This window comes from Camelus dromedarius, chromosome 31 (genome assembly GCF_036321535.1).
Source record: "Camelus dromedarius isolate mCamDro1 chromosome 31, mCamDro1.pat, whole genome shotgun sequence".
NCBI classification, from domain to species: Eukaryota; Metazoa; Chordata; class Mammalia; order Artiodactyla; family Camelidae; genus Camelus; species Camelus dromedarius.
The window spans coordinates 23,253,883-23,265,706 of NC_087466.1; the positions used below are offsets into that span (position 1 = coordinate 23,253,883).

The 11,824-nt window shown below is 52.5% G+C and overlaps 1 long non-coding RNA gene across 7 annotated transcripts; it reads right to left on the bottom strand.

The window, feature by feature from the left end:
- Positions 1–362: 362 nt before the first annotated feature.
- On the bottom strand, positions 363–10,009 carry LOC105092625 (uncharacterized). Of its 7 annotated transcripts, none has more exons than XR_004133575.2 (5): positions 9,776–10,009; positions 8,655–9,516; positions 7,675–8,261; positions 6,432–6,725; positions 363–1,934 (listed from the first exon to the last, which is right to left on the bottom strand). It is a non-coding gene; the product is annotated as an uncharacterized LOC105092625 (long non-coding RNA). The 7 variants fall into 7 exon arrangements; XR_010378618.1 differs by lacking the exon at positions 9,776–10,009 and having other exon boundaries at positions 7,675–7,839; positions 8,110–8,261; positions 8,655–9,768; XR_010378616.1 differs by lacking the exon at positions 9,776–10,009 and having other exon boundaries at positions 364–1,934; positions 7,675–7,839; positions 8,115–8,261; positions 8,655–9,766.
- Between the last annotated feature and the right edge of the window lie 1,815 nt (positions 10,010–11,824).

Sequence of the window (11,824 nt, forward strand, 5' to 3'; positions counted from 1 at the left end):
ATATTATATTAATAAGAAGTCACTAAACTTAGTAGCAGATTTTTTGAAGATTCTATCTATCTATCTATCTGTCTGTCTATCTATCTATCTATCTATCTATCTATCTATCTATCTACCTTCCTACCTACCTATCCATCCATCCATCCATCCATCTAATCTATCTATCTATCTATCTATCTATCTATCTATCTATCTATCTACCTACCTACCTACCTTCCTACCTGTCTATCTATACTATTTCTGTGGGTACCAGATATGTAATCCAGGGAGAGGACAATCACTAAGCACCCCCCCCATCTTTTCATCCTATGCACCTCTTGTGAAGGTAGGGCAGGCGATCTACTGAAATCTTAACTTTTTATTAAAGTGTAACATACAGGGAAGTGTTGAAATCATGAAATGTGTTACTCAAGGAATTTTCTCAAAGTGAACACAGCTTTGTCACCAACACCATGCTCAGAAAGGAGAATTTTGCCAGCTTCCCAGAAGTTCCCCTGGGCTCCAGACCCCAGCTCCCCCTGGTTAACTGCATCCCCCACTGGCGACAAGCTTTGGGCAGGTGTTGTCAAAATCACTCCTGAAGTGCTCCCACCCGTTCCGACTCTCCCAGTGGGAATACAAGAGCTTGTTTCCCCACACCTTCCCCAGCACTGGCTACAGCCAAACTTTTCCATCTTTGCCCATCCCATAGATTAGAAATAGTATGTCAGCACCGTTGTGGTTTAGACTTTTAAAATTATTAATAATGCTAAGCCTTTTTCTTCCCCCTTGTGTTTATTGACTTTTTCTGAGACACTTTTTCTGCTGTCTTGTTACAATAGTAAAAAACAAAAACAAACAAATAAACAAAAACAAAAACAGCTGGTCTACCCATTGGAATCTGGCTTAGTGAATTACTGGAACACACTGGCAAGAGGACAGTCTGTTACTTGAAAAGAATGAAGTCCAGCTCTATTGTGCCACAAAATTATCGCCCAGACGTAAATTAAATGAAGAAGGCAAGAAACCAAAGCAGGTTTCTGACTGATAGGACCCAGTCTTGGTTAAAAAAATTTTTTTAAGTATATGGATCACAGAATTCTGGACCAGTATTTCAGAAATTGTTGACAGTGATTACCTCTGTCAATGGAGACAGAAGACACGATGAGAGAAGATTTTAACCTTTTGTTTCTTCGTAAATAAACTTTTTATTTGGAACATTTTTGATTTACAGAAAATTTGTAAAGATGGTACACAGAGGCTATGAGCCTAAAATTGCTCTAAAAATTGAAGTGTCTTCATTTTGTGGAGAAAAAAAAAAGGGGGGTGGGTAGTGCAGAGAGTTCCTGGATGTCCCTCACCCAGTTCCACTCCCCCCAGTGCTGTCCTGTCTCCTCACCCAAAGCTCCAGGACGGTACGATCATCGGCGCTCCGCGGTCTCCCTGGATCTCGCCTGTGTTCCCACTGACGTCCCTCTGGTCCCAGCATCCATCGGCCCCGCCCCACACTGCCTGCAGCCCTCGGGTCCCCTCGCACGCTTCTTGTCCAGCCCTTCCTCCTTTCCTGGGACCTCTGCTGACAGTGGGAGGCGTGCTGGTCAGGTGTGTTAGAGGCGCCCCCCGTCTGCGTTGCCGGATGGTTTTTCTCACGGTGAGACTGGGTGCGGGGGAGTTTGCCGCAGAGGTGGTGCGCCCTCCCCTTCACATCACCTCAGGGACCCCGGACACCCACCCGCGTGGTGCCCTGGGGGCGGCAGCCGTGACTCCCGCGGCGCCTCCCCGTCAAGGCACTGCCTGTCCCTTTCACCCTCTCCTCCGAAGTGAGCCTCCAAGCGCAGCCCCTCTCCCAGGGGCGGGCCGGGAGGGGGACGGTCTGCCACATCGTATGTCCATTTCTCTTTTATGTTGGAGCCCTTCTGAGGCATTGGCTCCTTCAATCTGTGCACATATTCCTCCTATAATTAAAAAAAAAAATCTATATATAGTCCCCCAAATGTGAACTGCTGGACAAAAATCAGGGCTAGGGCTCCTTGATATTTGATCAAAAGCACGCATTTCTGTTCTCCAGAGAAGAAAGTACACGCAGGCCACTGCCCGACGCCGGCAGGAGAGCTCCCGGGGATGCCACCAGTGCGTCGCGATGAGCACGGAGGCATCCCAGGTGAAGGCTCCGGACCGAGACCCCAGCCCCAAGCTGCAGAAGGCTGCCCGCCAGTGCCCGGGGGCCTGAGCGCGGGGCCACGCGCTGCCCGGGCCAGGGGACCGGGGCAGCAGGGGCGCTGTCGGGAGCACTGACGAAACCCGAGACTCATTAGTTGCCCCCTCTGTGACCTTGGAAAAGCCTCTTAACTTCCATTGCCACATCCGTGGGGATCAAGAGAGCCTTCCGAGTCCTGCCTGCCTGCGTGGAAAGTATCTTTTGATGATTGATTAGCTAATGCTTGGAAACAGCCCGGGCGCTGGAAGCCAGCTCCCCAGAAAGTGCTAAGCAGTGTTATTAAAGGATCAAACAGGCGGGCTTTTGTGCGCGATGCCAAGATGATTTTGTTAAATTATGAAACTTGCTTTGATAAACTGCCTGGAGGTGCCAGCTGTGACATGCTTAATGTTTTTCCCCCCTACTTCCCCGAGCTTATCGAATTATTTGTACACAATTTATTTTACTTTCATAGGGCATTAAATTGCTCTGAGACCTTGAAATATTTTTCTAGCCCATTCAAGAGATCTAGGTGCTGTCAGGAGAGTTTCTGATGAACTTTTGTCTTTAGGAGATGAAAGAGGGGGAGGATTCTGGAAATTGGGGGGGACCCACAGCACGGAAAAGTGGCTTTCAACTCTGTTTTAACCTGGGCCCTTTACATTTGCAGCTGTCACTCAAATGTCTTCATAGACTAGGCTGGAAGGAACCAGAGCGCATTTAGCCATCTCTGTATCTTGGCCAGGAACATTTACTGGAAATTTTCTTATAGGAAATTTGAAATATATATATATATATAAAGAAAAATGTAATGAATCCCTGTGTATGTATTGGACAGCGTCAGTGAGCGTCAGTTCAGGGCCAATCTGGTACTATCTTTACCCTCGCTCACTCCATCTACCCTGTGGGTTATTTTGAAGCCAAGTCCAGACAGCACAGCATTTCATTTGAAAATAAGAAACATAATTTTTAGCAGGACAACAGAGTTGCAGCCACTTCTCCCCAGGACATAACCAACCATGGCATTAAAAAAACCTGCTCGGGAAGTTGAACCCTTGCCATTGTTCTAGTGGAGATGACGGTGGCTGGAACAACCCAGGCGTGGAAAGGGGACCACAGTCCTGGATGCTCAGCTGAAAGGGAGGGATGCCCCGACAGGCGGACCAATCCCTGGGCACCCCCACCTCACCCTCGCAGCGAAGCCCCGGTCCTGGGACAGCAAGCAGAATCGCTCTTCTCAGCTCACACGTGACATCACAGAGCCGGCCCTCCCTGCTCGGCTGGGCTGGTCCATGACCCCTCTTCCTTCAACATCCACCTGCAAAGCAGCGCCCTCCCTCTGCCTTTCCTTGGCCACGGCTTTCAGAAGCTGATAGCAGCACCTTGCCCCAAGCATCACAGCTCTCACACGTTCCTGCGCACCAGAATCTCCTGGGCAGCTGCTTACAAACCTCACCTGCTCTCACACGTCACCAATGGATGTGTACCTGAAGGGGGCAGCCTACAGGGAGGACAGCTAGTATCTGATTTTGAAACGCACATACTATTTGACCCTGAAATAGGACTCGGACTTAGGAAGGCTTGCCCACGTGACATCCACGTGGCATATGTATCATAGCCAAAGACTGGAGGCAGCCTACATGGCCAGCCACGTGACAACATAAGGGAGGGCCCGTCCACACAGTGCAATACGGTGCAGGCATTTCAAGGGGTAAGGACTGATCTCCAGGACGTATGGTTAAGTGAATGAAGTAAAACACAGAACAGCATGAGCGGAGTGCTACCGTCTGAGGAGGGAAAGCAGAAGGTGTGTGCATGTATTCAAGTAGAGACACAGATGTACAGACGTGGGCACTTATATAACTACTCTCACAAAGGAGACAGAGCACATTTATACACATAGATTAGACACACACGTCACCATGTCCAACGGTTCTGCTCCCTGCAGGACAGGCCAAAATTCGGGAGATGAGGTGTTAGGGCAAGAGATGGTGACTGTATTCAGAAAGCCAGCAGACCGAGAAGATGGGGGACTCATGTCCTGAAGAGCCATCTTCCCCAAGTCAGAATTCAGGCTCTTTTTATACTAAAAAGGGGAGGGGATGTGGTTGGTGGTTGTAGACTTCTTGGTGGCAGAATCCTTTGTCCTTGCAGCTGTCCACGTAGGTCAGGTCGTGGTGTCCCTGTAAACCTGCAACAAAACACATGTTATTCTCTGTTCTGCAACTTTTTATCTCTAGATGAATGGGAAAGTGTTTCGTCCTTAAAGGTCAGAGCCTTGAGAAGGGGCTCTCCTGTGTATTTCAGGCTCTAGGCAACATTCTTTTACAGAAGGCGCAGAACCAGCCTGCCTCAGCCCAGGAGACAGAGCCCAGGGTCAGAGCCAAAGGAACAGATCTACTGCGGAGTCAGATTTTTCCTTCCCCGTTACATTTCAGCAGTTCCACATTATACGGGCAACCCACCAACTGTACCACACTTGTCTCCTTTCCTCCCTCTGCAGAGCGCTTTTATTAGTCACCAGATCTCTAATATGAAACATGTGCTTAAGGGAAAATAGTCCTGTGACTCTTTGTTTCTGCCTCCCGGTGTCTGATGTCTGCAGCTACAGACTGACAGAGATTAATGGGCAGTTAACCACGTGTGTTTTCTCTCGGCTTCAGGCCCTACAAGTTTTCCGTTTCCAAGCAGTTGTGAACTTTTGGAGATGAGAGATACCCGGTGGATCCCGGCAGTGCCGAGCCAGGGGAAGCTGAAGGGGGAGGAAAATGGAGAGCTGTAATTATTGATACGAGGACTGAGATTTATTCAGCTATTACTGGGAGTCACACCCTACCCCAGGATCTTTGCACTTGCGATCTTATTCCATCCTATCAACAGTTCCATGGAAAGTGGACCACAAGCAGTCAGCTCTCTTTAGGGGATGAGGCCGACCAAGGGAGCTGAAATTAACCTGAGCGGGGACCATTTTTCTATTGGGTGCACAAAGTCTTGGATTTTTCCAAAATTTCAAAATGTGGGGATTTTTATAAAAATGAACTCTTAGTGATAGACGCAGCGTTGGAAAGAGGAACAGAAGATCCACTGTGGATTTGTTCCATCCCAGGCGCTGGCTGGACACAGCCGCGTTGTGCTGTCTGAGCTGACTTGTGTGATGCTCTGTGGGAGGCCTTATTATTATGTCCATTTTACACACGTGGAAAGCGCATTATGAAGAGTCTAAAGGATGCAAATGTTTCTAAAGAGTAAATGTCGTAGAAACAGGCGCTCTGCGGGTCAAGCTGATTCTGTTTCTGAGTTTGAAGAGGCCAGGAAGTTTCACCACTCAGTTCAGTGGACACACACTTACCAGGGCCTGGGTTTAGGGAGCCAAACCCTGCAAGGCCTGAGGTGCCCTCAGCGGTGTTTAGTACAACTAGACTGGTCCTTAAGTTCTCCGCCACCTACTGCACGGGAAGGGGGACTGGCCTGCCTGTCCAGAACTCCCGGACATATCATAAAATGACTATTGTTGTTTTAAGCTGCTAAATGTTGGGGCAATTCTGTAATAAAGAAGAACACATCTAACTCTATATGAGATCTGTTCCTTTAGCTCCAACGCCGGGCTCGGTCTCCTGGACTGAGGCAGGCTGGTTCTACACCTTTTGTAAAAGAATGTTGCCCAGAGCCTGAAACACACAGGACAGCCCCTTCTCGAGGCTCTGACCTTCAAGGGTAGGACACTTCTCCAGTCATGGAGAGATAAAAAGCTGCAGGACAGAGAGTCACATGTGTCTTGTTGGAGGTTTGCAGGAACATCGTGACCTGACCTACGGGGACAGATGCAAGAACAAAGGATTCCGACACCAAGGACCTGCAACAACCAGCCACACCCCCTTCCTTTTTTAGTATAAAAGGAGCCTGAACTCTGACTTAGGGAAGATGGTTCTTTGGGACACTAGTCCCCCATCTTCTCAGTCTGCTGGCTTTCTGAATAAAGTCTCATTCCTTGCCCCAAAACCTCATCTCCCGATGTGTTGGCCTGTCGTGTGACAAGCAGAATGAGTCTGGACTTGGTGACAGTTCATCACACAGCAGCAGGTGAGCAGGACGGCAGGTACGGGGAGGAGGGCAGAAGGCTGGGCAGAGGCAGAGGCTGAGTGGCTGCACGGTCACTGGGAGCCCTCCCTACCCCTCGGGGGCCCTGAGGCTGGGATGGCCCTGCAGAGTTGTCCCAACTGGGGCACAGGACACGTCTTCATGCCCTGGCACTTACCAGTGACCAGCTGCCCGCAGGCCCCGTGGAGCAGCATGACCTCGGGTTGGGGGCTCTCTGTAGCCTGGAGATTGTAGAACCGTCACTGAGAGCGGAACAATCAGGAGCTGCTCATCACCCGTGTGAGGAAGAAGGGCTCTAGTCCAGAAAGGATGAGTCTGGTGGCCCAGTGGTCCACTCGGGCCCCAGGCTCTCAGGACGACTCTGATGCCTTTTTTGCAGTAGCTGTCAGATCCGCGCAGACCCATGGTGAGGAGACGGAGGGCCCTCGCTGCAGAAACAGCCTTGCAGGTCCTCAAAGGTTAAACAGAGTGGCCCCACGTGACCCAGCAGTTCCCCTCCTAGATGTGCCCCACAGACAGGAAACCACACGTCCGCCCAGAAATGGGTACTCGAGCAGCAAGGCAGCCCCATTCCCACTGGCTCAAAGGTAGAAACAGCCCCAAATGTCCCTCCACTGACGATCTATGCACAAGGCATGCAACGGAGCACGGCTCAGCCCTAAAGAGGGGTGGAGCACACGCCTGCCACACCGTGGATGAGCTTGGAGAACCTGGACAAAGGTTTAAGGATGGGCAAATCCATGGAGACAGAGATCAGTTAGCGGTTGCCGGGGCCAGCATTGGGGAGGGACCGTTGAGGGGTGGGACCTTCCCTTCTGGGGTGATGGCAATGGTCTAACATGAGACATGGTGGTGATGGCCGGACAGTTCTGAGAATAGAGTGAAAATCACCAAATTTTCCACCTTTAAAGCTGTGATGGTTTATGGATTCTCTCTCTATGTGTATATATTTACTTTGTATTTATATATTTTACATTTATATTTTATATATTTATGTATTTCATATTTACATATTTATGTATCATATATGTTCATAGATTTAGAGAACATACACTATATATATATATATATATATATATAAATGAAAGGCTTAAAGGCAGAATGCGGGGGCTGAAAGCTCGACTCTGCCACTCACTGACTGTATGACTGCAAGTACGTTTCGTGACCTCTCTGGGCCTCTGTTTCTTCGTCTGCAAAGTGGGGGCAATGGCCGGGCCCCCACATGGAGCACAGAAGTCAAGTGGTCGGTAAATGTGGGCGATGCTCAGCTCAGTGATGCGTGTGCAGCCCGTGACCCAGAAGTGTCCGCTCTTCCCTCTCCGCATCCCATCCCTGCCATCCCCACCCAGACCCCGTCTTCTGGACCTGGGCCCCTGCACACAGCTCATCTCCTGCTTCACCTGGAGGGGGCTGCTCTCCGGGGCCGGGGCCGGCGCTGCCCTGACAGACAGAGGATGCAGAGCTGCAGAGAAGAGCACAGGCTTTGGGATCAGGGCTTCTTCCGGGTCCCGGCTCTTCCACCTTCCAGCTGTACCACCCTGGTCAAGGCAGCTTCTTTCCTGAGTCTGCTTTTGCCCAGGTGTAGATGGGAATCATAAAAATGAAAACCATAGAGGGTTACTGATAAGGTAATGAACATGTATAAAGCAAGTCGTGAGAACAGACAAGCGGGACCGGGGTGAACACTGAAACACATTCTCAGTGATGGCTATTGCTAACTCTCTCCTCCCCTTTTCCTCTTCCTGGACCACATGCATCCACAGTCAGACTTCAGCAAGCCATTTAGAAGGACTTCTCAGTGCCAGCGATGACCCTTTCAATTTCACCCTCATTACCACACCGTTTGAGAAATGAGGAAACTGAGGCCCAGAGAGGTTCAGCCACCGCCTCAGGGTCACACAGCTAGCAGGGGCCACACCAGGTCTGCAGGCTGGAACCCACTGCAGTTTCCACTGTTCCAGTGTTGTCCAAGTGCCGGTATGTCCCTCTGTTGGCACACAGAGATCTTAGCTGGAATGCAGGTAGATATTATTACATACAGACTCCTGCCTTTACAACATTAACAGGAAAAACATTTGCATTTAACTCCACGTGGCTATTTCACAGATATTCTTGTTTAGAGTGAAGCCAAGATAGAAAGTTAAGCTGAAAGTTTTTAAGGATTCATATTAAGTAAATCATATTGAGAATTTTAACGGCATTTTTGTCCCTTTGCCCATAAACTGGAATCACCATATGGGTCTGCAGTTTCCGCCTGGAAAGGTTTCCTGCACACAGCGCACGGCTTTCGGTGCTAAGACATCTAACAATTGGGCAAATGACCAGAAGGAAATACACCGGTGGGGGTGGGGGAGGAGCAGATTGGCATTTCCGTCCTAACCTGGAACCAGTGACTCACTTCGGTGCATCATCTGAGATTTTAAAAACTCAAACGCAGAAAGGGTTTGAAAAGATCCTGCCTCTGTGTTTCGTCTGGAAGAGGAGGAAGCAGCCTGGAATCAGAAATCATGGCTTTCGGTTTCCCAGGTCCTGCCCACTCTGTCCAGCTCACTCCTCCCATCCTCTCTCCCACCCTGTCCTCACCTGCTCATCCTTCTCCCGGCCGCGCAGCCAGCGAACAGGAGGACGAGGCAATCCGGGAACCAGGAAAGGTGTGGAGGGATCTGTGTCCCCAGGACGCCCCGCCAGCCCAACCTGTCATCCCCGGTTTCTTGATAGCCAATTAGAGGGTAATCTAAAATCTGCTTTTTGGGGCAGCTGGTAGGTGAGTTTCTCCAAGAAGATTTCTGAGTTCCTGTAACAACTCTGTTGAATTCTAACATCCTGCTCTCTAAATGACCTTTAAATGCTGTCTTAACCATACCAGCGATTAATGATGATAATAATAAATAATAATAATAAATAATAGCTAATAAGTATCCAACTCTGTGCCAGGCATAAAGCGAGCATGTTGCCAGCATTCCCTCCTTAATTTGCACCCCAGTCTTAGAAGGCAGAGGATGAAGGCCCCCCCCTTTAGGGCTCAGAGAAAGTCACCTGGTCGGGGGCAGAGTCAGGGCTGGAACTCACCACCCGGAAGGCAGACTCCTGCCGGCAGGCGGGGCACCGTCCTGGAGCTGAGGGCGCGGCCCAGGTCCCAGGGCCTCACACGGCCCCCAGGGAGCATGTGGGCGGGGCGCAGTGAGCACTGGGTGAGCAGTGAAGGGACATCTGGGTTGGTACGCCTCCTGATGCAGACCTTCCTGGAGACAAGCCAGGAGCTATGGCAGGAGGGTGATCGCCAACGCATTTCGGGGCTGGCTCTGCTCTTCATGGGCCAGCGAGCTCAGCATGAGAAGTTATCAGTTCTAAGTCCACCCATGGGTGCAGCTGACCCTGAAGTCAGTCGGTCAGCAGCCCCCAGGACGGCCCCTCCCGGGCGCCCTGCTGCGGGCGGCCGCCTCCCACCCCCGCGAGCGGGGCGTCGGGGCTCACACGGCCATCCCGGCGTGAGCTGCTCACCCTTCCGCCCTGGCTGACCCGCTGGCGCCTTTCTTGTGAGCAGCAGGGGCGACGCCGTGACGAGAGAGAGAGGCTTGCGGGCTTCAAAGAGCAGGCGCGCCCGACGGACGGCCGGGGCTGCCCTGTTCAGCCGCGCGGGCTCCGCGCTCCCCGCCGGGCTGGTCCCCGGGCCGGGCAGAGCCTCTGGGCCCCGCGGGGAGGCAGCCCCGCAGCAGAGCCCCCGGGAGGCCCGGCCGCGCGGCCCTGGGGCCTCCGCTGGGCGCTGCTCTTTTCTCCCCCTGGAAACAGGCCCCGGATGCCGGGGGCGGGGGCGGGGGCGGGGGCGGGGCCTGTCCCAGGCTGGAGGTCAGCGGAGAGCAGAGCCTCGCATTGTCTGAAGTCCACCGCAGTCTATTAAGGCACGAAGCCCGGGCGAACGAGACCGCGCGGCCGCGCTTACTTTTATTTCTCTGATCGCAGAGGGTGTAACCACCGAAAGAAATGGGGCCCATCCAGAATGTCAGGATTTCTTCCGAAAAATCCAGGCAACTTTTGCAAGAAAATACGGTATTGACATTGGTTACTAAGAGCTACTTGCTCTTTCTAATGCAAAGGGTGAATTTTGCTTCGATGCCATCGACCCCCATTGTGTGCCGCGTCCCGGGCACGGTGGTGTCAGCCCAGGATAACCTCGCGGTTTATTTAGAAGCCCTGGATCCCGGCGGGCGGAGGCGGCGGGCTGGTGGGGTGCCCCTGCTTCCTTCCTGAGGCCTGTCTGTCCTCTTGTCCGTTTGGCTGTGGGTGTTCCTGAGGTCCACTCCGGAAGCGAGCTCGGGCCAGGCCGAGGAGGAGGACGAGGAGGAGGGGGAGCTCCGGGAACCCACCCGGGCCAGGCCAGCCCTGGTGTCCACGACAACGGAGAATGTTCTAGAAAAGCAGGGGAGGACGCTCACCTCGGAGCAGAAGGCCCGGTGGGGAGCCGCCCTTAAACCTCTCGTTAGGGGCTCCTGCAGGGGCGGCCCCTCTGCCTCTCCCAGCTCCTAGGGTCTGTGTGCAGGTTTTTTTTTTTTAATCCTCAAGAAAACTGCTGTTTTCCAGGCAGCTTCAATTAAAGTGGGGAGCCCTTACCTCTGGTAGTCACACTGCCGCCATTTCTAAGGCCCCATCTCTTGTTCGGCCGAAGTTTTCCCTTGTGGGATCCTTGATGAAGAACGTTTGTTTGGGGTTGTTCTCTGACAGCAAATGGGATCCTCCAAGACAGCTCGACTCTGCGAGACGGCCTCTCCGCCGCCCCTCGGCCCCCGGTGCCCAGGGCCGGCCCGAAATCCAGGACGCGCCACCGCGGGGGCTAAGGGAGCAGGTCAGGAGGAAGTTCTTGCTGACGGGAGACGCGGGAACGTCCCCTTTCTAGTGGGCTGCTTGGGTCTCGGTTTTGTCCCTGTGATTCCCCCCTAAAGATATTCACATGCTCATCCCAGAACCTGTGGACACGGGGAAGGAGACGGTGCTGGCGGGGCAGGTTGGGGATGGGGGTGTCCCCTGGATTAAGCCACACAGAGTAGGGGGCTCATGAGATGGGCGGGAAAGTTGGAGGAGGAAGCAGAGGTGACAACTGCTGGAGGTCAGAGTGATTCCAGGAAGGCATCAAAAGCCTAGCAATGCGGGCCGCGGCTTCTAGATCTGGGAAAGGCACGGCTCTCCCCGTGGCAGCCTTCCGGAGGTGTGCAGCCCTGCCAACACCCTGACACCTTGCAGTCCACCCTGCATGACTCGGGTCGGGCCTCTTCCAGAAGAGAATAAAGTTGTGTTGTTTTAAGCCTCCAGGTTTGTGTCCAGCTGGGACAGCAGAGTGATGCAGACAAAGCCCTGTTCCGCCCTAACCGTGACTCTGCTCAGCGACCGACAGCTCCCAGGGCCCTGTCCTCCCTCCACAAAGGTCCAGCTGGAAAGGAACGGGCAGATGCAGCCTCGGGACCCACAAGCCAGAACTCCTGTCCACCCCCAAAGCCACCCCAGACACAGGCTTGCCCCCCGGGAAATCACGATCGGGGGACAAGGTGGTCTCCAACA